At 38.8% G+C, this 27579-nt stretch overlaps 2 protein-coding genes across 10 annotated transcripts in view; one reads left to right on the top strand and one right to left on the bottom strand.

The window, feature by feature from the left end:
* SUMF1 (sulfatase modifying factor 1) overlaps positions 1 to 27579 on the top strand; it is a 696570-nt gene that overhangs the window by 450904 nt on the left and 218087 nt on the right. The window lies entirely within an intron of this gene.
* LRRN1 (leucine rich repeat neuronal 1) overlaps positions 1 to 27579 on the bottom strand; it is a 257800-nt gene that overhangs the window by 34282 nt on the left and 195939 nt on the right. Inside the window, exons 2-5 of one of the 6 annotated variants that reach the window (XR_004670427.3) lie at positions 20439 to 20578; positions 19962 to 20051; positions 15970 to 16002; positions 12337 to 12581 (exon numbers count right to left, since the gene is read on the bottom strand). The gene's annotated coding sequence lies outside the window, so the exon portion shown is untranslated. The other 5 variants (XR_010111378.1, XR_010111379.1, XR_010111381.1 and 2 more) reach the window with 5 other exon arrangements.

Below are 27579 nucleotides of genomic sequence, written 5' to 3'. Positions count from 1 at the left end.
TGAATTAGGAAAGAGATGAGGCCTTACATGCATTCCAGCCAGTGGAATGATCCCATCATCACCATATTAATTTTTCTCATCTCTACTCAAACTCATTTCCCTTCCAGGGTGTCAATGACGGTCATTTCATCCTGGTTTCACCTGGATTAAAAGTTTGGGATAGAGCAGCATTGTTATATGTTGCAGGTTCAGGGTTGGTAGAGTTGGCCTTATACATTCTTAGCCTCATAGGAGAAATCTTCTCTGAGTTCAGTTCACATTGTAGACTTCTGAGTATCCTATAGCAGATGTGAGTTTAAACAGATCTCATCATCTTGTATTTCTGCAAACTCTGTCTCAGAGATAACCAGCTTAGTTTCCTCCTTCCCCACCTCCCTCCCCCTCTCTCTTCCTCCCTGTCTCCTTTCCTGTCTTTGAAATTAGGATAGTAACATTTGATATTCAGGTAACTTTTTAATTTGAGTCATTTCAAACATCTAGGTTTTTTTATGTATTAATAAGTTTAACCTGTAACACTTTTGACTGTTGGACCCATATCTTATTTATGTCTGTCTTGTTATTGTGTAGAACCTAGTACAGTGCTTTGTACATAGTAGGTGCCTAGTAAGTGTCTTCTGAATGAATAGTGAGTAATAGCAATCAATACTTTTGAGGATCTAAAATGTGTTGGAAATCCTCCAGAGACATTCCTTTACTCTTCACAGTGACAGGTTATATTGCTCCCATTTTGTAGATGAGAAAACTGAGTGGCAGTGTGCTTAAGAGGTTTACCCAAGGTCATTCAGTGGCAAGATACATGGATTTAAAATTGGCTAGTATTGCTCCAAAGCTCGTGCATTTTGTGCTATATTTCCACATCTTTTAATACTTGCCTCCCAATCTTAATATAAGTAGTTCTTTTTTAGAAAATGAAACATTTAAAAAAGGCAAAATGGTACTAGAACAGGGGCCAGAGGCTATAGAAAATTCATATTTAAGAAAGAGAAAGAGTCTGACAAGGAGATACTTCTCTTCTTTAAATCCCATTCTACTGTTACGTTTCTCTTTAATTTTCACAAAACAACTGACATTTAATGAATATTTATGTGCCAGGTGCTGTGATTAGTGCTTTACATGCATTTACTTCTCACGACAACCCCACGAAGCAGATACTGTTATTTTTCTAACCATCAGACGAAGAAATTATGACACAGAGAGATTAAGACCCTCATCCAAGATCACACTGCAAATCCTGGATTAATTTTAAACCTAGGTCTCTCTGACTCCAGAGTGGAAGCTTTTAACCGCTACATGATGCTGTCTCACTTTTTCTGCCTTTGTAGTCAGAACTACCAGTTATGTGTTAGTTCGTTTGTGAATGTTGATAATCCCTGTAAGATTGCAAGCTCCTTGAGAGTCGGGCATCTTGACTTTAACTTGTGCATTGCTTCATACTGCTCAACTAGTGTTCGACAAGTGCTCATTTAATACTTGGGCATTCTCAGACTGAGTCAGCTGATCAGTCAGTCTCTCTATGACACTAAGAGAAATGAGTGTTTATATCTTCAGTGGTATTGTTAAAAACATCATTTTAAACAAAATTTTATTTTTAATTAACAACACAATTTTTATGCTGAAATAGACACTTTTTGTGCCCTCCGCTACAATCTCTTGATCCACCACTAATTTCCACTATAGCTGTGCTGGACAGTTCCCATGCAAAATGACCTCATCCCACTTTAAGCACCTCCCACCCATCTGAATTTCTGCCTCAAGACTTTTTCCAAAGGCCCGGGAGCTGGCTTGATCTGCCTTTTGGGTAGCACAGAACTTTGGAAAATTGATGCTCCAGAGGCAAACTTCAACCATTAGAAAATAGAATAGATTCCTTAACCTCCTGTCCCTTAGAAGGAAATTCTTAGGTACATCCTACCTGTCACTCAAGAATTAGTCCCCAGCTGCATGGAGCACCACTTGCCCATGGTGGTTAACAGCACCTCTTATGGTTTCTTCCTACCTCTTTGTTTCAATCTCCCCATTCCCTAACTGCTGCTTCCTGGGGGTATCTCCAAAATAAACTCCTGGCACCTAAGTCCTTGTCTGTGTTTATTTATTTATTTATTTTGGGTGGAGATATATTAAAAAACAAATTAGATCCATGCTTATTTGCTAATGGCTTCATGCCAGAGGCCACATATAATGTCACATAATGTGAATAAACCATGTGGTTGGATTCATTAGAGAAGTCATCCCAGAGGAGGTGGAACTTTAAAGGTTTGGATGCATAAGGTGAAGGTGAATGGAGAGAGAGTTTAATTTTAAGAATTGCTCTTTCCACCTTTAATAGTTTGCAACACATAACCAATTATACTGATGAAAACGTGCAATGTTTTAAAAGAATGCAAGAATTAATTTGCTGAAAACTAAGATGGCTACAAATTCAGTTTACCTTCATTCTTAGTTGCATTGTTTTTGGTGTAAAAAAGGCTAACCTGCAATGCATTCCTAGGTCTGTGGTCCATAGCACTTGCCAGTGGATATTTGTTTGTTTGTTTTGTGAGACGGAGTCTCACTCTGTCGCCCAGGCTGGAGTGCAGTCACGCAATCTCAGCTCACTGCAACCTCCGCCTCCAGGGTTCAAGCAGTTCTCCTGCTTCAGCTTCCCACGTAGCTGGGATTACAGGAGCCCGCCACCATGCCCGGCTAATTTTTTTGTATTTTTAGTAGAGACAGGGTTTCACAGTGTTGGCCAGGCTGGCCTTGAACTCCCGACCTCAGGTGATCCGCCTGCCTTGACCTGCCAAAGTGCTGAGATTACAGGCGTGAGCCACTGCTCCTGGCCGGATATGTTTTTATTACTTGTTTTCCCCCTTGAGATCTCTGATAGAGTTTTATTTTTAAAAGATGCCAGATATGACATTCATAATCACTGAGTTGTCACCCCACCAAAAAAAGTTGAGAGAAGAACATGGCAGATGGTGTCATGAAAATTATGTTGAAGGATATCCCTCATAATGATGAAAGATGCAGCAGTGAAGTCCTGGCATACATATGGATGGCAGGAAGGATTTGTGCCTGGTGTGTCTGGGCTCTTAATAACTAATGTATCAACTTGTTTGAAAACTTTTTAATTAGGAGGATCAGCAGGATTTGTGGATGAGTCATGAAGAGAAGACCTTTCCCTTTCAGCAAATGAGGACAAACTAACCATCAGTAGCAATAGATGCATTTATTTCAGTCCCCAGTAAAAATGGCACTGTTCAAATGAAGATAAGGCCAAGGGTCTTATCTTTCTATGGGCAAAATCAGCTGCTTGGTTCCTTTGCCCTGACTGCCCTTGGTGCTCTCTGGCAGCTGTCACACAAACCACAGGTCTCATGGACTATGCCACAAACTACAAATTTAAATCTGACCTTGCCACTTGCCTGATGAAAAACATTTGCTGGTTCCCTATCACACTCAGCATAAACCCCAAACTCTTTACCACAGCTCTTAAGTCCCTGAAAAGTTTGTCTTCTGCCTCTTATTGCTATTACCTCAGTTTGAGGGATGCTCTCCTTGCTTCCTGTTTCAGCCAAACTGTCATCCAACAGATCCAAGCTCTTACCAAGCATTTTTATACCTTGGCACTTATCACTCTGAAATGCTGGACCTGGAGTGCTTTTTTCTGGCCTTTTAAAAATGACTAGCTCCCCAAGGTCTCAGCATATAGTATTATCTCAGAAAATCATCCCAGGCCACTTCTGCCACCCTTCTCTTAGCATTCGCTGTCAAGTCCTCTGCTTATTGGCTTTATGGCATTTATGATGAGCCATATTATTCAGTTTGTTTATTTATTTATTTTTGCTTCACTGTCTATTTCTCCCATGAAGACAAAATATGTTTCCCAACAACTAGTCTACTGCCTAAAATCTAACAGGCATTCCATCAAATATGTGTTGATTGGGTAGTAGACAAAGTGAAATGCACACTCTAGGGGTGGTGGGCTAGAAATATCATCTTTTGCACATAAAATGAATTTGGAACAATCCAGAAAATGTCTACAGGCTTCACATCTGAGTCCTTCAAACATTAGTTGATGATTCTTGTGTTGGTCCTAGCTAGAGAGCTGCAATCTCTGTTTGGAAATTTGTGTTGACATGCTTGGGAAAGATCTGATGTTGGGCTGAGGTATTGCGATGTAGATGAACAGTTTTCTGGCCATTAAATAAAGTTATGAACTTCCCATTGGCATAATGATCCATAGATGTTTCAGGGATGAAGAGTTGAGACTGCAACCTGAATGCTGCATTTCTTAGATCTCACTGTTGCTCAATGTTGAAATATGATATTATTACTTGAGGTTTCTGTGACTGTGAGGTTTACCATTTTGAATTGGTTTTTACCAGGGTAGAACTCCCAATGGCACATTGTAGATATTCAATAAATATTTAGTGAAAAAAGAAAGATTTATGTTTTCTATTATTAATCAGTAGCTAGTCTTATGACATTCAAGCCCTAGTTTAGTCCTCTCCCACACTGGATGGGGCTGATTTGTGTAATCAGTAGGATATTGTGGAAATGGCAGTGTGTGACTGCTGAGGCCAGGTCACAAAATATAGTGTGACTTTCTCTTGCTCTTTCTTGGATCATTCATTCGGGGGGAAATCAGCTTCCATGTTGTGAGGATGTTCTGGCAGCCTATGGGGAGGTTTATGTGGTGAGACTGAAGCCTCCTGCCCATAACCATGTATGTGAACCATATGGAAACTGATCGTCCACCCCCAGTCAGGCCTTCAGATGACTGCTGCCCCAGCCAACTAAGCTGCTAAGCTGTAAGATAATAAATGTTTAATGTTTTAAGCTACTTAGTTTTCAGGTTTTTTTTATAAGACAATAGATAACAAATACACAGAGGAATCAAAGCAATGACCCTAAACAAAACCTCATTAGAAACCAGGCTTTCCAAGTCTTTGTATTGTGAATAGTGCCGCAATAAACATATGTGTGCATGTGTCTTTATAGCAGCATGATTTATAATCTTTTGGGTATGGGATGGCTGGGTCAAATGGTATTTCTAGTTCAGGATCATTGAGGAATCACCACACTGTCTTCCACAATGGTTGAACTAGTTTACAGTCCCACCAACAGTGTAAAAGTGTTCCTATTTCTCCACATCCTCTCCAGCACCTGTTGTTTCCTGACTTTTTAATGATCTCCATTCTAACTGGTGTGAGATGGTGTCTCTTTGTGGTTTTGATTTGCATTTCTCTGATGGCCAGTGATGACGAGCATTTTTTCATGTGTCTGTCGGCTGCATAAATGTCTTCTTTTGAGAAGTGTCTGTTCGTATCCTTTGCCCACTTTTTGATGGGGTTGTTTGTTTTTTTCTTGTAAATTTTTTAAAGTTCTTTGTAGATTCTGGATATTAGCCCTTTGTCAGAAGAGTAGATTGCAAAAATTTTCTCTCATTTTGTAGGTTGCCTGTTTACTCTGATGGTAGTTTCTTTTGCTGTGAGGAAGCAGCTCTTTAGTTTAAATAGATCCCATTTGTCAAGTTTGGCTTTTGTTGCCATTGCTTTTGGTGTTTTAGACATGAAGTCCACTTGGAACCAACCCAAATGTCCATCAATGATAGACTGGATTAAGAAAATGTGGCACATATACACCATGGAATACTATGCAGCCATAAAAAAGGATGAATTCGTGTCCTTTGTAGGGACATGGATGAAGCTGGAAACCATCATTCTCAGCAAACTATTGCAAGGACAAAAAAACCAAACACCGCATGTTCTCACTCATAGGTGGGAATTGAACAATGAGAACACTTGGGTAAAGGAAGGGGAACATCACACACAGGGGCCTGTCGTGGGGTGGGGGGACGGGGGAGGGATAGCATTAGGAGATATACCTAATGTAAATGACGAGTTAATGGGTGCAGCACACCAACATGGCACATGTATACATATGTAACAAACCTACACGTTGTGCACATGTACCCTAGAACTTAAAGTATAAACAAACAAACAAACAAACAAAAAACAGGGCTTAATTCTGTCGTCTTTATCATTCTTTACCCCTGTTCTCATTGGTATCTTAGTGACCTTGTTGTATATTTAAGATAGTAATCTGATGTCTACCATATTATTTGGCAATGTTTTCCCCAATCTATAATTTATCTCTATTTGGGGTTATGCTTTTGATATTCAGAAATGTGTTCATTTATAGGTGACATAGTATATCCATCTTTTTCTTTCTGGTTTTTCAAATTGCTTCTAGTTCCTCTTTCCAAAGCTTTGATTAGTATTCAATTAGTTTTTAAATAGCTTTGTATATATTTAAAATTGTAGTATACATTATCCTGTTGTTTAGTTAACCACTTTTTGCATATAACTTTCCAGTCATCTCATTACTATAAAAATCTAGATTTTTACCTTATATGGTACTATGTATTGCATGGCAGAATTGAAAAGATTGCTAAGGTTATAATAGATTATATACCCCTTTTCTCCTTTGTTTATGTGGTCTTTCACTTTGTCAAAAAAGGAAATTTACATTGATGTGCTCTGTATTATCATGCTGATTGCTATCTAGTACGTTGTTTCTACAAATTCCTTTCCAATTTAAGTTGTAGATGGTTCTAGTTTAGATTTTCTATAAGCAGAAAAGCCCACAGGTCTGCAATTTCATATATCTTAGCTTGTCCAGAAACTTTTAGTCTACTTTCTGGCTTATAGAATATCACCTTGACCTTCTCCCTTCCTTTGGGTTTGTGTTTGATCTGATAGTCTGAACTTGCAGAAATGTCAACAGTCAATTTTCTTTTAATTAATATCCTTATCAGAGCTAACATTATATCACCCTCATTTATAAGTCTTATAAGTAATTTCCCCAGCAGTGTTCTTGAGAGACAAATGACCTATCAATTCTATTGATACCTTTTTTTTTGAGTTTCATGCAAGCTCGAAAGAAAATATCCATTTTGTGGGACAAATTTTTGTTGTGACAAAGTCAGCTTATAATTTCTGTGGTTGAAACTTGACCCAGGAGTTCAGGAAGTCTGTTGTTTGCATTTTGAATTGTTTCCAAGCAGCTGCATTTGATCACAACCTGGGGGCTTCTCTTCTGGCATTTCACCTGTACTGTGTCAAACTAGGTTGGTATTCATTGGTGGCTCTGCAGTGGAGATTTCTGACAAATTCTGTCATTTGTCTGCCCTACAGTCAGGTTCTTTTATGCGTGGTGAACCTGTATCTTTTGTTCTTTCTGCTGCAAGATTTTCAACTTGAAAAAAGTCACTGTGGTGATGTTTTATTCCATTCCTGCCTTTATCAGCAGAGTACCCTAGTCACTGAACAACACCAGCTAATATTTTGACAGTGCCTTTGTGTTGGGGAAGAGTTCTTTTAGATGATTTGTATACTTTTATCCTATCAACACCTAATATATTTTGTGCTTTAATACTTAAAGAAATGTTCTGTGCCCCGTTTCATATCATCTCACAGCTACCCTGTAACATTCACTCCCATATTTTAAACTTTTCAATGGCCATTTTTGCTGGCCTTCTTTTCATTTCGTCAAACCAGCTATGCTTCCTGCCACTACGGAGCCTTTGAACATGGTGGTACCTTTTCCTCGAATATGCTTCCTCTTACCTCCTTCCTCCTTTCAGTGAATTAATGACCACTCATCCGTCAAATCCAAGTTGAAGCATCACCTGCTACGAAGGAGGTCAGGTACTTTTGTTTTATTCTCTGAAAGGACCATATTAGTTGTCTTCAAATCCTCATTCATTTGTTGTATGATTATTTAATACTTAACTCTCCCTCTATACCATAAAAACCATGAGAATGAGTGAATGGTTCTTAAATTATACATATGGAAACTAGGCTTAGAAATCTTAAATAGCTTGACCAAGGTCCTACACAACTGAGTAGCAGAGGTAGAACTTGAACCTAGGTCTTTTATTTCCTAGTTTCATGATTTTTTATTAAACACAGCTGCTCTACACTTCTAAGTCAGCCCTAATTTTTAATATATCTTCCATCTTAAAGTCGTTTTTTGTTTTATTCCTTGCAGGTGGCCAGGATAACTGTGATCCACACCTTGAGTGTGGTTGCAGCTTTAAAGTAAATTATACAAAGTAAGTGAGAGGTATATGAGGGCTCTTCACAAGTTCATAGAAAATGTGTGTTATGAAAAAACTATGCATAGATTAAAAAATTTTTTGCATCAAAATAAATTTGTACTAACTTATTATAGCATGTCTGAACAGAAACTACTTTGAGATAATAAGAAGGATAAGACATCAGTTTGAAAAGAGCCCTATCAGAGCAACATGAACATCAAATTTATAATGATGCTTGGGTGAAATCATTGATGCTTTACCAAAAGGTTATGAGGATGGTGCCCCAAAGAAATCAGCAGTTCACAAATGGATGATTTGTTTTAAGAAGAGACAAGATGATTTTGAGGATGAAGCCTGCAGTGGCAGGCCATCCATATCAACTTGGAAGAAAAAAATTCATCTTGTTCATGTCCTCATTGAAGAGGACCAAGGATTAACAACACAAACAATAGTATACACCATAGATAGTGGTTTCAACCACATTCTGATTGAAAAATTAAAGTTGAACAAGCTTTCTCCTGGATGGGTGCCAAACTTTTGTGCTCAGATCAGCTGCAGACAAGAGCAGAGCTTTCAATGGAAATTTTAAACAAGTGTGATCAAGATCCTGGAGCATTTATTTGAAGAATTGTAACAGAAAATGGAACATGGTTTTACTGATACAATGCTGAAGATAAAGCACATTCAAAACAATGGCTACAAAGAGATAGAAATGGTCCAGTCAAAGCAAAATCAGAACTGTCAAGAGCAGAGGTCATGGCAATAGTTTCTTTGGATGTTCAAGGCATTTTGCTTATTGACTTTCTGGAGGACCAAAGAATGACAACATCTTCTTCTTATGAGTGTTTTGAGAAAGTGAGCCAAAGCCTTAGCACAACACCACCTTGGAAAACATCACCAGAGAGACCTTCTCCACCACAACAATGCTCCTGCTCATGCTTCTCAACAAACTAGGGCAATTTTGCAAGAGTTTTGATGGGAACTCATTAGGTATCCACCTTACAGTCCTGATTTGACTTCTTCTGACTTCTTTTTGTTTTCTAATCTTAAGAAACCTTTAAAAGACACTCATTTTATTTTATTAACAAGTAGAAAGACTGTATAGACGTGGTTGACTTACCAGGACCCTCAGTCCTTTAGAGATGGCTAAATGGCTAGTATCATCACTTACAAAAATGTCATGAATTTGATGGTGATGGTATAGAGAAATAAAGTTTATATTTTTTATTTTTATCTTTTAATTCCATTTTTCCAGAAAAATGGTTTTAGATTTGTTACGTGGGTTTAGTATGTGATGCTGAGGTTTGAGGTCTGAATGATCCCATCACCCAGGTAGTGACCATAGCACCCCATAATTTTTTGCCCCTTTCCTCACTTTCCTCCTTTCCCCATGTAGTAGTTCCCAGTTTCTATTGTTGCCATTTTTATGTCCATGAGTACCCAATGTTTAGCTCCCACTTATAAGTGAGAACATGCAGTATTTGGTTTTATGTTCCTCTGTTAATTCACTTAGGATAATGGCCTCCAGCTGCATCCATGTTGCTACAAAGGACATGATTTCATTCTTTGCTATGGCTGTGTAGTATTTTATGGTATATATATACTACATTTTCTGTACCCAAGGGATCCCCAGCCCCTGGGCCACAGACTGGTACCAGTCCATGGGCTGTTAGGAACTGGGCGGCACAGCATGAGGTGAGTGGTGGGCAGGTGAGCATTACCACCTGAGCTCTGCCTCCTGTCAGATCAGCCATGGCATTAGATTCTCATAGTAGTGCAAACCCTATTGTGAACTGCACATGAGAAGGACCTAGGCTGCATGTTCCTTATGAGAATCTAATGCCTGATGATCTGAGGTAAAACAGTTTCATCCTGAAACCATTTCCCCACCTCCCCTCCCCACCTCCATATGGGGAAAAATTGTCTTCCACAAAACTAGTCCCTGGTGTCAAAAAGGTTGGGGACCATTGCTTTATCTGATCCACTGTTGATGGGAACCTAGGTTGATTCGATGTCTTTACTATTGTGAATAGGGCTGTGATGAACATATAAATGCATGTGTCTTTTTGGTAGAACAATTTGTTTTCTTTTGGATATGTAGCCAGTAATTGGATTGCTGGTTTGAATGTTTTAAATTTTAAGTTCTGTTCTAAGTTCTCTGATAAACCTCCAAACTGCTTTTCACAGTGGCTGAAGTAATTTGTATTCCCACCAACAATGTATAAGCATTCTGTTTTCTCCACAGCCTCACCAGCTTCTGTTGTTTTATGATTTTTTAATAATAGCCATTCTGACTGGTGTAAGATGGTGTCTCTTTGTGGTTTTGGTTTGCATTTCTCTGATAATTAGTGATGTTGAGCATTTTTTCATATGTTTGTTGGCCACTTGTATGTCTTCTTTTGAGATGTGTCTGTTCATGTCCTTTTCCCACTTTTTAATGATGTTATTATTATTATTTTTTTGCTTGTTGAATTAGGTTCCTTGTAGAGTCTGGATATTAGATCTTTGTCAGATACATATTATGGGAATATTTTCTCCCATTCTGTAGGTTGTCTATTTACTCTGTTGATAGTTTCTTTTGCTGTGTAGAAGCCCTTTAGTTTAATTAGGTCCCACTTGTTAATTTTCATTTTTATTACAATTGCTTTGAGGACTTAGTCAAATTCTTTCCCAAAGCTGATGTCCAAAATTGTATTTCCTAGGTTTTCCTCTAGGATTCTTTTATTTAAATCTTTAGGTCTTACACTTAAATCTTTAATCCATCTTGAGTTAATTTTTACATGTGGTGAAAGGTAGGGGTCCAGTTTCATTCTTCTGCATATGGCTAGCCATTTATTCCAACACCTTTTATTGAGTAGGGGGTCCTTTCCCTATTGCTTATTTTTGTTGCCTTTGTCAAAGATTAGATGGCTGTAGGTGTGCAGTATTATTTCTGGGTTATCTTATCTTTTCCATTGGTCTATGTGTCTGTTTTTGTACCAGTACCATGCCATTTTGGTTATTGTAGCCTTATGGTACAGTTTGAATTTGGGTAATGTGACACCTCTGACTTTGTTCTTTTTGCTTAAGATTCCACAAATTTTTTAAAGTCCCTTTTTATATCAGTGTGCCTGCACATATGTGGGTGGAAAAAGGAAATGGAAATTATACTTCTTCAAAAATCTTTTCCTTTTAATGTGTTTCAGTTTCAGAGATGTGGATTGGGCTGTGGAGGATATCATAAAGAAATTCCTTTGGTGTAGGGCTGTGGGGGACGGTCAAAGCATTGTTTTGAACTTATCATATGTTTAGCCTGAACTCTAAGATCTAAGAACCATTACACCTAGCCCAGAAATGATTAAATATTTGTAATCCTGAATTTTCTACTCATTAGCTGTGAGATTTTGTACAAGTCCCTTTGCCTCTGTGGCCTCAATTTCCTGTCTAGTAAATTGTGTATGTTGGGGCTGGAGATGATTGTAGAATTTTTGACAGAACTTCTGACGGTAAGTGTATAAAAAAGACTCATTCCCTGGGGATCTGTAATAGAAACTTATTCTATTATGTAATTCAGCTCTTCCAAGAGTCCACTTGTCTTTGGATTATAGCAGTTTGTGGGCCTCATTTTAGGCCATATTGCATAAGACAGGATTGAATGCCTAGTGTATTTATTTCCAGTTAGAATTATGAAATGTGAGTACTAGTAGGGACTTTGTGAGTCAGTAAATACAGCCACTCATTTTGTGTATGAAGACAGCTGAGGCTCAGATAGGAAAAACAGAGAGCTGGAACTCACAACTGAGGACTGGCTTGTAGGTCCAGTATTGTTTCTACTACACTGAGTAGTTTAAAAAGATCTTAAAATAATCTCTGATATAAGTAATATTAAAATTTGGAAAACATAATGAAGAATTAGTCTCTTTATCTTCCTTTTCTAATAGGAATATCATTTTTCTAATTATAAAAACAGTACATACTCATTGTAACAAAATCCAAGCCATTCAGAAGTGCATAGGGAGAAAATGAAGGATTCACTACAATCCCAGTCTTCCATGAAAATCACTGTTAATTTGATTCACCATTTTTACCCTTTTCTCTTTCTCAAACATACATACAAAGTTAAAAATTAGTTCATATTATACATACTATTTGCATCCTACTTCTTTTTCTTAGCAATATTTAATGGACACATGGGCAACAGATGGACATCGTTTCTTGTTAGTACTAACTTACTGTGTTTATTGTTAGAATCTTGTTAGTATCTAACTTACTCTGCTTATTGGCTGGATGATAGTCCAGTGTGTTACTGTACTATACTTAAGCAATCGTCTCCTGATGGATATTTATATTGTTTTCAGTCTTTATCTTAGGCATTGCTGCAGTAAACATCTTTCGGCATACATCTTTCCATATTTATCTGTTTCCTCATAAGAAATTTCTGGAAACCACACTTCAAGTTAATCACAGTATTTAGTTGCAAAGATGGCATAAATAGAGCAATACAGTTAGCCAATTCCTGTGGAAGAAAAAAAGGATATTTCAGACTAAGGGTGATTTTAGGTACAAGTCCACAGAATGCACAAAGCTTTCTTTGGTCAAGCTTTGTAATTTTATAATCACAGTTTTGCAGGATTAGCTCCGTGTGCTGAATTCCAGTTCAGTGGATTCCACAAATCCTTTCTAGCTGCTCTCTACATCATTGCTTCCCTTGGCTAAAGTTCACTGTAAATGGATCTAATGAGGTCAAAGACGCCTAGAGTTCAGTTTATTTCTTCCAGCTCACAACAGTTGTTTTCTCTTCAGCTTTGTTCTGAGTTAATCAGGTATGGGAGGTACTACCAATTATGTGTTAAGGAGTCAGGCAAAGAGGAAAAATGTCACTTTCTTACTGATCGATTGTTGTTTATGAGAAAATAAGCTGATGATGTCTCTGAACTGGCTTCTTGCCCAGGGGGATCATGAGAAAGGGAAGAGCCCCCCACATAGCTTGGATTTTCTATTCCCTTTAGTTGCTTGAACTTTGCATTCTCTGTGATCCCCTAAAATATAGCCATTCTTTCAGAAGGATTTCATAGCTTCCCCACCCTCCAAGCCCTATCTCAACTGATGTGGTCCATATCTATGATAAGGGATTATTGTTTCTTCTTCAGCATGAATCCAGAGACTCAGTGATCTGAGAGGGAGATTTCAGAAGTCACTTGATAGGTTAACTTCTTCTTTTTTTTTCTGAGACAGAGTCTTGCCCTGTCACCCAGGCTGGAGAGCAGTGGTGTAATCTCGGCTCACTGCAGCCTCTGCCTCCTGGGTTCAAGCGATTCTCCCGCCTCAGCTTCCTGAGTAGGTGGGACTACAGGCATGCACCACCATGCCCAGCTAATTTTTGTATTTTTAGTAGAGACGGGGTTTCACCATGTTGGCCAGGATGGTCTCAATCTCCTGACCTTGTGATCCGCCTGCCTCAGCCTCCCAAAGTGCTGGGATTACGGGCGTGAGCCACCTTGCCTGGCGGGTAACTTCTTATCTTTGGAATTTCCCTGTCAACATCACTGTAAGGTCGTCTTCTTTGAGTGGCTCCTATTGGTCCTCAGAATAAAACTTACATTCCTGGTCTGGTGGTTAAAACCATCTCCAAAGAAGATACAGAAGACCTTTCCAATTGTATTTTCTAGCTCCCAAAAACATGCCCTGTACTCCAGTCAGCCTTCGACTTCTCCTCTCCATCTTGGCTTATGCCATTTTCTCTATCTGTTAATGTTATTCATATAGCTTAAATGCCATCACTGTCCCAATATCTTCCTTCGTAAACTACTCTGAACTCCTGTGGCATTTTAACTGCACTTTTTCTGTGACACATAGTTTTATATTCTATATTGGAATTTTCTACGCATCTACCTTATTTCTCCTTAGAACCTAAACTCTTTGAGAGCAAGATTGATATGACTGGCACTATTCTTCGTATTCCTCCAATATCCAGGACATTGCCTAATACTCCATAAGTGTTTATTATGGAGTTGAATGGATAAATGAACCCAGTCTTCAGTTGAATTACCCTGTGCCAAGGATGCTAGATGAGGAAAGCCATTCTGTTGTGGAGACAGCTTTAATTATCAGGCCATCTGAATCTCATGAACAGAAAACAGTGCTATATCCAGGGTGTCTAGAGCCACCTCCTTCTCACCTTGTTCCTAATTCATCACCTGAAAAACTGATCCTGTCAGATGAGTGGGAGAAAAGTGGGAAGTCCAGCCCTCCATAGACAATCAAAACATCTGCCCAGCTCATACTCAGATGAATTTCCCGATAGGTTAACATATATTAGTTCTCCACTTTTATAATTTTGTGCTAAAAAACAGTCCCATATTCCATGGCCTTGAAGTTATCTATTTTTAAATGCACTGCAGCAAATGCAACAGTATCTCCCTTAACATCCTTCTTTTATAGTCTTTACTTTGAGGGCAATTTAACTAAATTTATAACATGTTTAACATATGTAACATATGTAGCAGATGTCTCACAGGAGGAGACTCTATCTGTGTCAGCTTGGTCAGGGACACTGTGTGAGGCTGTGTGGTGTATGACGTCTAGTGCAGGAATGCACCATGATGTGACCCTGGGAATACTGCCCTCTGGAGCTGTGCACTGTACAGTTGGATGGCTGCAACAATCTAATGTCCACAGACATGCACTTCCAGTTTGAAAACTCTGAATTTCTCCTGTATTAGTTTGTTGGGACTGGCATAACAAAGCACCACTGATTGCATCACAGTTTTGGAGGCTGAATGTCCGAGATCAAGGTGTTGTTGGTAGGCTTGGTTCCTTCTGAGGATTGTGAGGGAAGGATCTGTTCTAGGCCTTTCTCCTTGGCTCATAGGTGTCTGTCTTTTCTCTGATTCCTCTGTGTCTCTTTCTTGGTATTCATATTTCCTCTTTGCATAAGGACACCAGTCATATGGGATTAGAGCTCACACCAAATGAACCTATTTTAACTTTATTATTTCTATAAAGACCGTATCTCCAAATACGGTCACATTCTGGGGTACTAGTGGTTAGGGCTACAAAATATCTTTTTCGGGGAGGATGGAGGAAACACAAGTCAACCCATAACAGCCCCTAACAGATGAAAAAAAAACAAAAACAAAAACAAAAAAAACTAGTCCTCTTCATGGGAAAGAGCATGGGGTTCAGAATCAGAGAGAGGTCAATTTGAATCCCAGCTCTGCCGGTTCTACTTGTACTCACAGCAGAAAGGAATATGTGGGCCTGCATTCCAAGCCACCTTAGATAGCGTCTTGGGCTAGACTGAAATTAAGAACGGAGCTATAGACAAGAAAGGATGATATGTTTTTAATCAGGACACTGAGCCACAATTTTTCATTATGGACTAGGCTGGGCGTTACTCCAAACTCTCCTGATAATGGAACTATGACAGCAAGGCTGATTTTCAGCACAATATATTGCAGGAAGTGTGTGTGTGTGTGTGTGTGTGTGTGTGTGTGTGTGTGTGTTAAGGGGACCTGGTATTGCCCAGATCAGTAAAAAAACTGGGTAGGATGGAACATCTAAATGAAGTTCTTTCCCATCTTTGAAGGGTTGAGGAAGATAGGGAACTGCACATTTATGAACTCTTTTGCAACAATCGTCTGAGACACAAAGACACCCCCTGTAGATGCTGCCTCTGCTACAAAAATTTATGCTGCCCTGCTTCGTCTCCCAGGCTTCCTGCTCCCAGTAGTGTCTACATAGGTGGAGCCTTGCAGCTTTGAGGATATCCCATGCTGACTTTTATGCAGACATGACCAAGGCCTTTACCACAGGACCTCAAAATGCCTAGAAATATAAATATAAATATAATACACACAGACACAGAAACACACACACACACAGACATATATATATATATTTACATGCTTACTCCAGAGTCCAGAGGTTCATATAATCTGAGAAAAAAGAAGAAATATCAGAAGTTGTAAATATGCATAAATGTGTACATAAAAATATAGACATTTGGACCTTCTTTTTCTATTTTGTCAACTTCCAAAAAGTTATCAAGAAGTATTATTCTTCCCTTCATAAATGTTATCAATGAGGTATTGTGGGGACCAGGACAAATAGCCAGAATGTGTAGAGCCAGAATTTATCTCAGCCCTAGAGGGCTGATATACAAATAACCAGAATGTATACAGCCAGAATGTATATCAGCCCTAGAGGTAAACTTACGAACGTATGCAGTAGCAGATGTGTGGTTTTCTTTTGTTCATCACATTCTAGGGTAGTACACAGCAATTCAGCATGACTGCAAGTCAGATTTCTGGGAGAGATCCCCATCCTTGGGCTTTGTGGCTTTCAAGTTGAATTATTAGGGAAGCATCAGCTCCTCCTTGCTATATTCAGAGATCAGCCAGGATACAGCAGCAATATGAGCTGGCTCTAGCTCCATGCTGCTAACTCAGCATTTATGTCTGGGGTAGCACCAGCCTCTCCCCTGGAGTAATTAGCAGGCTGGAGTCCAACTCTTGTGGTTGCAGCTGTATAGTCTAGCAAGCTGTCGGCTGGATTTGCCACATCAGCATTCATAGCTAGAGAATCTGACATAACTGGGGGACTGGGATCCAAGACTTGCCATCATTGACCAGGATTAATGTCCTTAAGATTTAGGCCATTGCCAGTTTCATTGGTACTTTGCAGAAAGCCCACTTGTTTCTTGGGAGGCCTGCTTCAAGGGACAAGTCTTAAATACTAACCCTTACCTCTTAAGGGAAATAGATAAGTGTAGAGCACAAAAATAGGTAGGTGTAGTCCCAGCTATTCAGGAGGCTGAGGAAGGAGGACTGATTGATCCCAGGATTTCAAGGCTGTAGTGTGCTATGATTGCATTTGTGAATAGCCACTGCACTCCAGCTTGGGAAACAGCAAAATCTGTCTCTTAAAAAAAAAAAGTAGGCAGCAAGGGAGTTGGCCTTTAAGTAAAGATTCAACATATTTGCCCTCCTGTCTGATCCTCCAGTCTTACCTACCACAGAGTCAATATTTGAATACAGATGTTTTTATTCCAAATTCACTGATTTTTGCAACATCATTTAGCTCCTCACCTGTTTTTCTTTGGAATGGTTGTAGAGCCAGTGGGAGGTGGGCATAGTATGGATTAATCTTTTTTTGGCAATAGCAGCTATGTCCAAATAATCCCCCAAATAAAAATAAGATTTACTTCAGGGTCCAGAAGTTACCTTCTCTTCTCTGTTGGTTGCGGAGAAATCTTAAAGACATATCAACACTGTATTCATTTTTCTGCACAGTAAGACTTCAATTTATCACTTATTTCAGTTCTTTCTTTTGAGAGAATCAATCATTTAAGTAAATTATGAATTAAAAATTATACATGTTTCAGGCCACACATCTTGTGGATTTCCAGTTTTATTGCTCTTATTGATTGGTGTTTTGCTTTCTGCCAGTCCTGGATAGCCATGCACTATTCAACCAAACCATTTGCTGCAAGTGAAAATAACTACATTTGTCAGCTCCGAGAGTTACAAAATGGAGTCCAAATTAAATTGCACATTAGATGCTATTCTTGAAATTGAAATGTTTATATGACTGACAAATATGTGAATTGTACAAGAAGATGTCCAAAGCCATGCTCTTGGGTGAAACACACCATTTTTGATCCATACGGAGTGAAAGACTCCTCCAGAAGTCTTGTGATTGCACTGAAGCCAATTTCCACTATTTTTGCCCAGGACACAGACTTGTGGGTAAAACTATCTTGGCAACATAGTTTAAGAAAAGCTAGTCTTTAATTCACACTATTCCCTTGTTTTGAGTTTCTTTTCCTATGATCTTTGCCTATTAAATCTCTACTACTAAAAAATTAGTAACTAGTAGCTAGTAAGCACTTGTTATGGGCCAAGCATGGTACTAAGAGACCTACATACACACGCTTATTCATTTTTTGGTTTGTTTTTGTATTGTTTGTGCTGCTCTAGGCAGGCCGTGATTGAGAAAGAAATAGTCTCATTGGTCTGATTTCTCTAGTACTTACATTCTAATAGGGGAGAGAAGAAAATAAGGTAATTTCAGAGAGTAGTAAGTGTCATGGAGAATGTTAAATAGGGTAATGGGAGTGGAAGGGGCAATTTTAAAGGAGGTGACCCCAGAAGGCTCTTCTGAAGCTATGGGAAGGAGCCAGCTCTGTGAAGATCCATCAGAAGACCTGCAGGAGGAGAGATTTTCAAGGCCCAAAGCCTGAGGCAGGAGTGAGCATAACAATGTCATGAAGTTGGTAGGTCCATTTGTGTGACATGGCCAAGATGCGTAACTTGTCTGAACCCCAGTTTCCATATCTTGCAAAGGCAGATTCATTAGCTCATTCATAAAATTTCTCTTGAGCACTTACTATATGTCAGGCACTGCTTAGACTTCTCTGGGGATAAATAAAAATAAACAGTCACTGCCTACTATCCTGAGAGAGAGTAAATGTTTACATTCTAGTGGAGGAATGGGGAGACAAGCAACCAACAAATACAAATAAAGAAAGATTGGTAACGGTAAGTGCCTTGAAGAAAAATAAACCAGAGTAAGGAGATGAGAGTGGAGCTGAGAGGTGGGTTATTAGGGGGATCAAGGAGAGCCTTTCTGTGGAAGCAACATTTGAGTAGAAGGAAGAGAGAGAGAAGCAGGCCATATGGACATCTGGAGGGAGTTGGGGGACATTTGAGCTGGAGAGAACAGCAAGTGCCCTGAGGTTAAAGAGAGACTGATATGTTCAAGACATAGTAAAGGGGTCAGTGTGGTAGGATGTATGCCACAGAGGAAGGCAGGAACCATATCATGCAAGACTAGGTCATTCTAAGGGTGATGAAGGTTAGGAGGAGGGATATGATGGGAGTAATGATATCGACAACCAGGTGTTGGAAGAATTAAGAGATAAGGCAATATAACTAACACAGTCCCTGACATACAAAGCCTGCCTCCTCCCTCCCTCCCTTACCCTCCCTTCCTCGCTCCTTCCTTCCTTCTTCCCTCCCTCCCACCACAGCTTTTCCTCAATGTCTCCCTCCCTGTTCACTTTCTTCCCCTTTCTTTGTACATCTGCACTGCTCAAATATAATCCCTGAAGAAGATGTCTAACTTGCTGCTGTCTGTTTACTTACCACTTTCATGCCAAACTATAAGTTCTTGGAGGACAGGAAAGTTGTCTTTTATTTCTGTATAATAGCTACATTGCCCCCAGTACCTTGCAAAATTTGTTGAATCTGCTTTCCAAAATTTTGCTCCATGGGAAATGGAAATGATTTCTGGGAGTTAAGATGTATGAATGGATTAGCACGACCTCCTTGTTTGGACTGGAGAGCCCTGAGTTGGTCATGACAGCTACACTGGGAAAGCTGCAGTAATATGGTTGTTCTCATAAGAGCTCTCTAGTTTGCTATTAGCTTGGAGCCTGGTGCTAAATCTAGTGGCATTTGGGCAAGTCCCTTAATTTTTCTGAAGTTCAATTTTCTCATGTGTACAATTGAAATAATAATCTAAAGGATTATTGGGGGATTGAATGAAATAATATCCACCAAGCTGTAAGCACGGTGGACAGCTCTGAGTGACTGATAAATACTGTCTAGTACCGAAGGTGTTGTCCCAATTTCCTTCTCTTCCCCCATAATCATCAAACCAACTTTGGAAGCTATGGAAAAGCATGGGGAGCCTTTCCTCTACTGAAGTGATAAATTCTACTCTCTTAGTGATAATTATAATATGAGCCTGGTGCTGGGAACAAAGTTGAGTCACTTATCACCAACTCCTCCTGTTGGACCTTGCCTACCTACCTGTGCCTGATTTACTTTAGCTGTTTGAAAGCAAAGAACTTGTTTTATTTATCTGTATGGTAAAGAGGATAATAACTTACCTAAGGTCACACATATAAGTAGCAGAGGAGGCTTTGAGTAAAGATGTGGCTCATTCTGAAGTTCATGGGAACGGAAGAAAGCATGCTCTCCTAAGAGGCAAGAAACAAAATGTAGGCACTCTACTACTTATCTTGTTACCTTGGGAAAATACATTTATCCTCTTTCAGGGAAAGGACTACCTTTCTGATTCCCAGGCCAATGCCCCTTCTGTTGACCTTCTTGGGTTTCATTTTTCACATGTACAAAGATGTTGGCATAGCCTGACCCTGTCCTGCATTTTCACACCTACGTGGTGATATACATGCCCCAGGCCCTTATTAGTGATTTGATTCTGTAAAGTGACCTTTCTATTGAGAGATCCATGTGATTATTCCTAGGCACCGATCGCCACCAATACTTGATAGAGTCACTCAATATTGCAAAGCAGTAAATAGAACAACTTTGTGTGTGTAGTTGAGCAGAGGAGATAACCTTACATTTCAGATTCTTTGCTTTTGTTCTCCCAGTCCTTCTGTAAACACCCTTCCCCCAGCCTTGCTTTTCCTCTTTCATCAGGTGCCTTCTGCTTTTAGTCCCATCTGGTCCTCCTTTCCCTCATTTTCTCTCCAATGGGGACCTGGAAGATATGAAAACATACATCTGAAATACAAGATTTGTTGCCTGGGAGAGATCAGAGGATTGTTTTTTTCTTTTCTTTTTTTTTTTCTTTAACAGCATGATCAAATCTTAGTTCTTTGCTGAAAACTTTTCCAGACGGGGTAGTTTCTTTGCTAATTAAAAGGTTGGATAATAAGCATTTTGTGTTCTGGTGATTAAGACCTCCTCAGCCTCACAGGTCAGTGCCACCTGAATTAATTGGCACCTTCTCAGTTGGGGTTCAGTTCTCACATTTTATCCTACCAAGAATGGCATCCAGAGCTCTCTGTAATCCACCCTCATGCGGTTTTCCCAGCCCTTCCTCCCTTTACTACACCACTCTCTGTTGATGTAGTGATTTAACCTCTGTCACCCTCTTGCTATGTGATTTGCTTCCTTGCCACTATAGTCCCTATTTCTCTCTGACTGAAATGGTTTAGTTATGATTGTAGACTTAGGAGCCAGTGTGTATTGGAATCATTGGAACTAGCCCTGTTACACTAGTTGTTTAACACCTCAGCCTTTTTTTTTTTTTGTGACAAAGTTTTGCTCTTGTTGTGCAGGCTGGAGTACAATGGTGTGATCTCAGCTCATCGTAATCCTTGCCTTATGGGTTCAAGCAACTCTCCTGCCTCATCCTCCCAAGTAGCTGGGATTACAGGCATGCGCCACCATGCCAGGCTAATTTTGTATTTTTAGTAGAGATGGGGTTTCTCCATGTTGGTCAGGCTGGTCTCGAATTCCCAACCTCAGGAGATCCGCCCATCTCGGCCTCCCAAAATGCTGGGATTACAGGTGTGAGCCACCACGCCTGGCCTAATCTCATCGATCTAACCTATAAAAAAGAGAATAATAACTTACTCACCTCATTGGATAGTTATGAAGATAAGATAGAGTATAAAGGGTTTGGCAGAGCATCTGTCCTATGGTAAATGCTCGCTAACTGGTTAGCTACTATAATTTTCTATTTCTATCTATTCAAATCTCACTGCTTCTGCAAGTCTCCTAAAAAAATTTTTGCCAAAATTTATTTTGCCATTGAAAATAATGGCAAAAGCCGCAATTTTGCACAAACCAAGAAGCCTTCTTTGCTTATCTTCCAGTCCAAGATTATCTCCTCTTCCTAGTATTCTTATTTTGTGACTTTTATAGAATCACTTGGTTGGTCTGGGTTTATGTTTAAAGTTCCTGACTACAGGTGAAATACTCTTGGAGAAACAGACCTAAACTTCTAGCGTAACGCTGAGACACATCTTCATAGAATAGAATTGTTATTTTATGTCCCCAATTAAAGGGATTTTATTTTTGTGGATGTTTTCATGGGCTTTTGAGTGTTCTACTGATTTATTGAATGGTCTACTGATTTCTCATTATGTGAAAACTCCAGAGTCCTAGGTGTGTTTCTTCCAAGAGCCTAATTAATTCAGGCTGCTAAGGCTGCCACATGGACTCTGGTTTAAAGACTAGGCTATTTGGTGAGCAATTCTAAGACCTATTTTGGAACACTAAGGTCATATACCTTTGGAATGCCAAATTACAAGATGCTTTGAAGGAACTTTTAGGGTAAATCACAATCTCATCCGTGTGCATCTGCAGTTAAGGTTTAGAAAGAGAAGTTTGGTTCCTGATTTTCAGTAGCAGTATCATTAGTTTTTTAAAAACTACAGGAAATTTTTCATGTATTTTGCCTCACAAATACCTACAATTAGGTCAGAATTCAGAAAAGTGGATTCTGTTTGCATAGAATTACATTAATTCTGCATTCTCTCATAGCAAAGTTGAAAGAGAGGATTAATCACTTATTCATGCAAAACCAATTCACATGAATCATTTATTTATCTTGTTCTGGTAATTTTGCAGAGCTCATTTTTACATGCCTCAGGTTGCAGATAAAGTGAAAACTCAGAGGGTGATTTACCCTCCACAATAAAGACCTGATGGCCGTGTAAACAGCATGCTTCCTATAGGAAATCAATAGGTAACCATGGAAATGACTCCACAATGGGAAATTCTATTTCTTTATGAACAAATCATCAAAAAGATCAATTGTAAGATGAAAAGGCTTTGCCTGTTCCCTATCTTTCACAAAGGCTTTTGGTCTATGTAAAGAAGAAAATATGTGCCTTGGTGACAGTAAAGAATTATCTTAAAGCTGTATTGAGAATGAACATCACTTGTTACTTTATAAAGTTTGGGCTGAAATGTCTTGTCCTCCATTCCTGGAGGTCTAGCTAAGAAACTTATATCTAATGGCAAGAAGAATGTTCCAGAATACAGGATGCTTGAATTCTTGATCCAGCCTAATTTCTTTATTTTTTTAGAAAAAAAAAAAGACAAAACAAAAAAAACAAGGGTAATAATATCCAACGCCAAAGGAGCCTTTGATAATTAAATAAGATAATAGTTGGTAAAGAATACAGTACAGTGCCCACACAGAGCAAGTGGAAAATGCTATTAACAGCCACTTCTACAGCGGTGATAATTGCCCAAAGAATACTAATCCCACTAGTAAAGGGTTTTCACATTACAGGTATTTTTTTTTTAAACTTTCATCTTAGGTTCGGGGTACATGTGAAGGTTTGTTACATAGGTAAACTCATGTCATGGGGGTTTATTATACAGATTATTTCATCACCCAGGAATTAAACCCAGTACCCAATAATTATCTTTTCTGCTCCTCTCCCTCCTCCCACCTTTCCCACTCAACTAGACCCCAGTGTCTGATGTTTCCTTCTTTGTGTTCATAAGTTCTTATCATTTAGCTCCCACTTATAAGTGAGAACATGCAGTATTTGGTTTTTTGTTCCTGCATTCATTTGCTGAGGATAATAGCCTCCAGCTCCATCCATGTTCCTGCAAAAGACAAGATTTCATTTTTTATGGCTGTATAGTATTCCATGGTGTATATGTACCACAATTTCTTTATCCAATCTGTCATTGATGGGCATTTAGATTCATTCCATGTCTTTGCTATTGTGAACAGTGCCACAACGAACATTTGTGTGCATGTGTCTATATGGTAGAGTGCTTTATATCCCTCTGGGTATATACCCAGTAATAGGATTGACCCAGGCTAATTTCCAGCAGCAATGAGATCTTTAACAAGCAATTTCGTCTCAGTGGGCCTTGATTTCCCTATCTGTAAAGTGATCAGACGAGCCTAGGGATGGCAGTCTAATTTAGCCCACAGACAGATGGATGTTGCACGTATAGCATTATCTCACTTTCTCTTACTTGGAAGACATTACTAATCAATTATAATCTTCTTTGTCACTGAGCTTGAATAGAGTCTCAAAATCCTTATTTTCACATTTCTCCAGGCAGCTTCTGCCTATGGATCAGAGTTGTCATATGTAAAACATCCATTTACCTCTATGTGACCTTTAAGTTTTATTTAGCCCTGACATTACAAGAATCTGAAAACAAGCTTTAAGTACTGAATATTCATGTCTATTCAGCTAGTTTTAAGCATACAATCCAACTAACAAGGATAGCACCAACAATAAACAATTATGATATTGTCTTTATTAAGCCAAATAAACTGTTTGATCTCATTGATGTCAAAATATTTATTTCAATGCTAAAGTTACTACTGAACCACTGACTGATAATAATGAAATGGTGTTTGTAGCACTCTGCTGCTGTTCACTTATCAGCTTAGACACACAACTTAAGTAGCAAATCTGATTGCCGTTTTCATGCTTGCTCTTTTTTCAACAGTAGAGGGCAGCACAGCTATTTTTAAGTGTCGTCTTTGCGAGCCATTTGTGTGTGCTCACAGGCATTCTATACAATGGGTGCAAAGATGTGAGCTGTGGTGGGTTGCCATAGAAGAGTATGTTCACATGACAAAATAGCCTGTTTAATCAGATCTCTTGGATTGTGGTGTGGAATTTTCCTCTTTAGGCTTTCAGAAATTACCATTACCCTGTTAGTATTTACATGTTTCAGCATTTCATACTGATCCTTTTAATTTTGTTCTTTCTGTTGTTCTTTTCCTCCTGTTGTTACTTGTCTCACTTTAGAGGCAGTGTGATGTAGGTGAAAATATCACAGCTTTTGGCTTCCGAAGGTGTAGACTCTAATCCCAGCTCTCTTGCTAGCTCTGTGACTGAGCTGATCAGAATCTCAGAGCCTCAAGATTCTTTATTAAAACAGATACAGAAATACACAATTGAGAGTTTTTAGCATGAAGTGGTGTTGAATTTTATTGAAGGCCTTTTCTATATCTATTGAGATGTGGTTTTTGTCATTGATTCTGTTTATGTGATGGATTGCATCCCAGGGATGAAGCCGACTTGACTGTGGTGGAGAAGCTTTTTGATGTGCTGCTGGATTCGGTTTGCCAGCATTTTATTGAGTATTTTCACATCAACGTTCATCAGGGATATTGGCCTAAAATTCTCTTTTTTTGTTTTGTCTCTGCTAGGTTTTGGTATCAGGATGATGCTGACCTCATAAAATGAGTTAAGGAGGAGTCCCTCTTACTCTATTCTTTGGAATAGTTTCAGAAGGAATGGTACCAGCTCCTCTTTGTACCTCTAGTAGAATCTGGCTGTGAATCTGTCTGGTCAGGCTTTTTTTGGTTGGTAGGCTATTAATTACTGCCTCAATTTCAGAACTTGTTATTGTTCTATTCAGGGATTTGACTTCTTCCTGGTTTAGTATTGGGAGGGTGTATGTGTCCAGGAATTTATCCATTTCTTCTAGATTTTCTAGTTTATTTGTGTAGAGGTGTTAATAGTATTCTCTGATGGTAGTTTGCATTTCTGTGGGATCAGTGGTGATATCCCCTTTATCATTTTTTATTGTGTCTATTCAATTCTTCTCTCTTTTCTTCTTTATTAGTCTGGCTAGCCGTCTATCTATTTTGTTAATCTTTTCAAAAAGCCAGCTCCTGGATTCATTGATTTTTTGAAGGTTTTTTTGTGTGTGTGTGTATCTCTATCTCCTTCAGTTCTACTCTGATGTTAGTTATTTCTTGTCTTCTGCTAGCTTTTGAATTTGTTTGCCCTTGCTTCTGTAGTTCTTTTAATTGTGATGTTAGGGTGTCGATTTTAGATCTTCCCTGCTTTCTCCTGTGGGCATTTAGTGCTATAAATTTCCCTCTAAACACTGCTTTAGCTGTGTCCCAGAGATTCTGGTATGTTGTGTCTTTGTTCTCATTGGTTTCAAATAACTTATTTATTTCTACTTTAATTTTGTTATTTATCCAGTAGTCATTCAGGAGCAGGTTGTTCAGTTTCCATGTAGTTGTGTGGTTTTGAGTGAGTTTCTTAATCCTGAGTTCTAATTTGATTGCATTGTGGTCTGAGAGACTGTTTGTTATGAATTCCGTTCTTTTGCATTTGCTGAGGAGTGTTTTACTTCCAATTATGAGGTCAATTTTAGAATAAGTGCAAAATGGTGCTGAGAAGAATGTATATTCTGTTGATTTGGGGTGGAGAGTTCTGTAGATGTCTATAAGGTCTGCTTGGTCCTGAACAGAGTTTAAGTCCTGAATATCCTTGTTAATTTTCTGTCTCATTGATCTGTCTAATATTGACAGTGTGATGTTAAAGGTATTGATGGAACATATCTCAAAGTAATAAAAGCTATTTATGAAAAACCCAAAGCCAATATCACACTGAATGGGCAAAAGCTGGAAGCATTCCCTTTGAAAACCAGCATGAGACAAGGATGCCCTCTCTCACCACTCCTATTCAACATAGTATTGGAAGTTCTGGCCAGAGCAATCAGGCAAGAGAAAGAAAGGGTATTCATATAGGAAGAGAGGAAGTCAAATTGCCTCTGTTTGCAGATGACATGATTGTGTATTTAGAAAACCCCATCATCTCGGCCTCAAATCTCCTTAAGCTGATAAGCAACTTCAGCAAAGTCTCAAGATGCAAAATCATGTGCAAAATCACAAGCATTCCTATACACAAATAATAGACAAAAAGGAAGCCAAATCATGAGTGAACTCCCATTTACAATTGCTACAAAGAGAATAAAATACCTAGGAATACAACTTACAAGGGATGTGAAGGATCTCTTCAAGGAGAACTACAAACCACTGCTCAAGGAAATAAGAGAGGATACAAACAAATGGAAAAACATTCCATGCTCATGGATAGGAAGAATCAATATTGTGAAAATGGCCATATTGCCCAAAGTAATTTATAGATTCAATGCTATCCCTATCAAGCTACCATTGACTTTACTCACAGAATTATAAAAAACTACTTTAAATTTCACATGGAACCAAAACAGAGCTCCTATAGCCAAAACAATCCTAAGCAAAAGGAACAAAGCTGTAGGCATCATGCTTTCTGGCTTCAAACTATACTACAAGACTACAGCAACCAAAACAGCATGGTACTGATACCAAAACAGATTTATAGGCTGATGGAACAGAACAGAGGCCTCAGAAATAACACCACACATCTACAACCATCTGATCTTTGACAAACCTGACAAAAACAAGCAATGGGGAAAGGAATCCCTATTTAATAAATGGTGCTGGGAAAACTGGTTAGCCATATGCAGAAAACTGAAACTGGATCTCTTCCTTACACCTTATACAAAAATTAGCTCAAGATGGATTAAAGACTTAAATGTAACACATAAAACCATAAAATCTCTAGAAGAAAACCTAGGCAATACCATTCAGGACATAGGCATTCCCAAAGACTTCATGACTAAAACACCAAAAGCAATGGCAACAAAAGCCAAAATTGATAAATGGGATCTAATTAAACTAAAGAGCTTCTACACAGCAAAATAAACTATCATCAGAGTGAACAGGCAACCTACAGAATGGTAGAAGAAATCTACCCATCTGACAAAGGGCTAATATCCAGAATCTACAAGGAACTTAAAGAAATTTACAAGAAATAAACAACCCCATCAAAAAGTGGGTGAAGGATATGAACAGACACTTCTCAAAAGAAGACATTTATGTGTCCAACAAATATATGAAAAAAAGCTCATCATCACTGG

This window comes from Pan paniscus, chromosome 2, assembly GCF_029289425.2.
Source record: "Pan paniscus chromosome 2, NHGRI_mPanPan1-v2.0_pri, whole genome shotgun sequence".
Taxonomy (NCBI): Eukaryota; Metazoa; Chordata; class Mammalia; order Primates; family Hominidae; genus Pan; species Pan paniscus.
The sequence above is the reverse complement of the archived record's forward strand: the minus strand, read 5'-3'. Positions and strand labels throughout refer to the sequence as shown.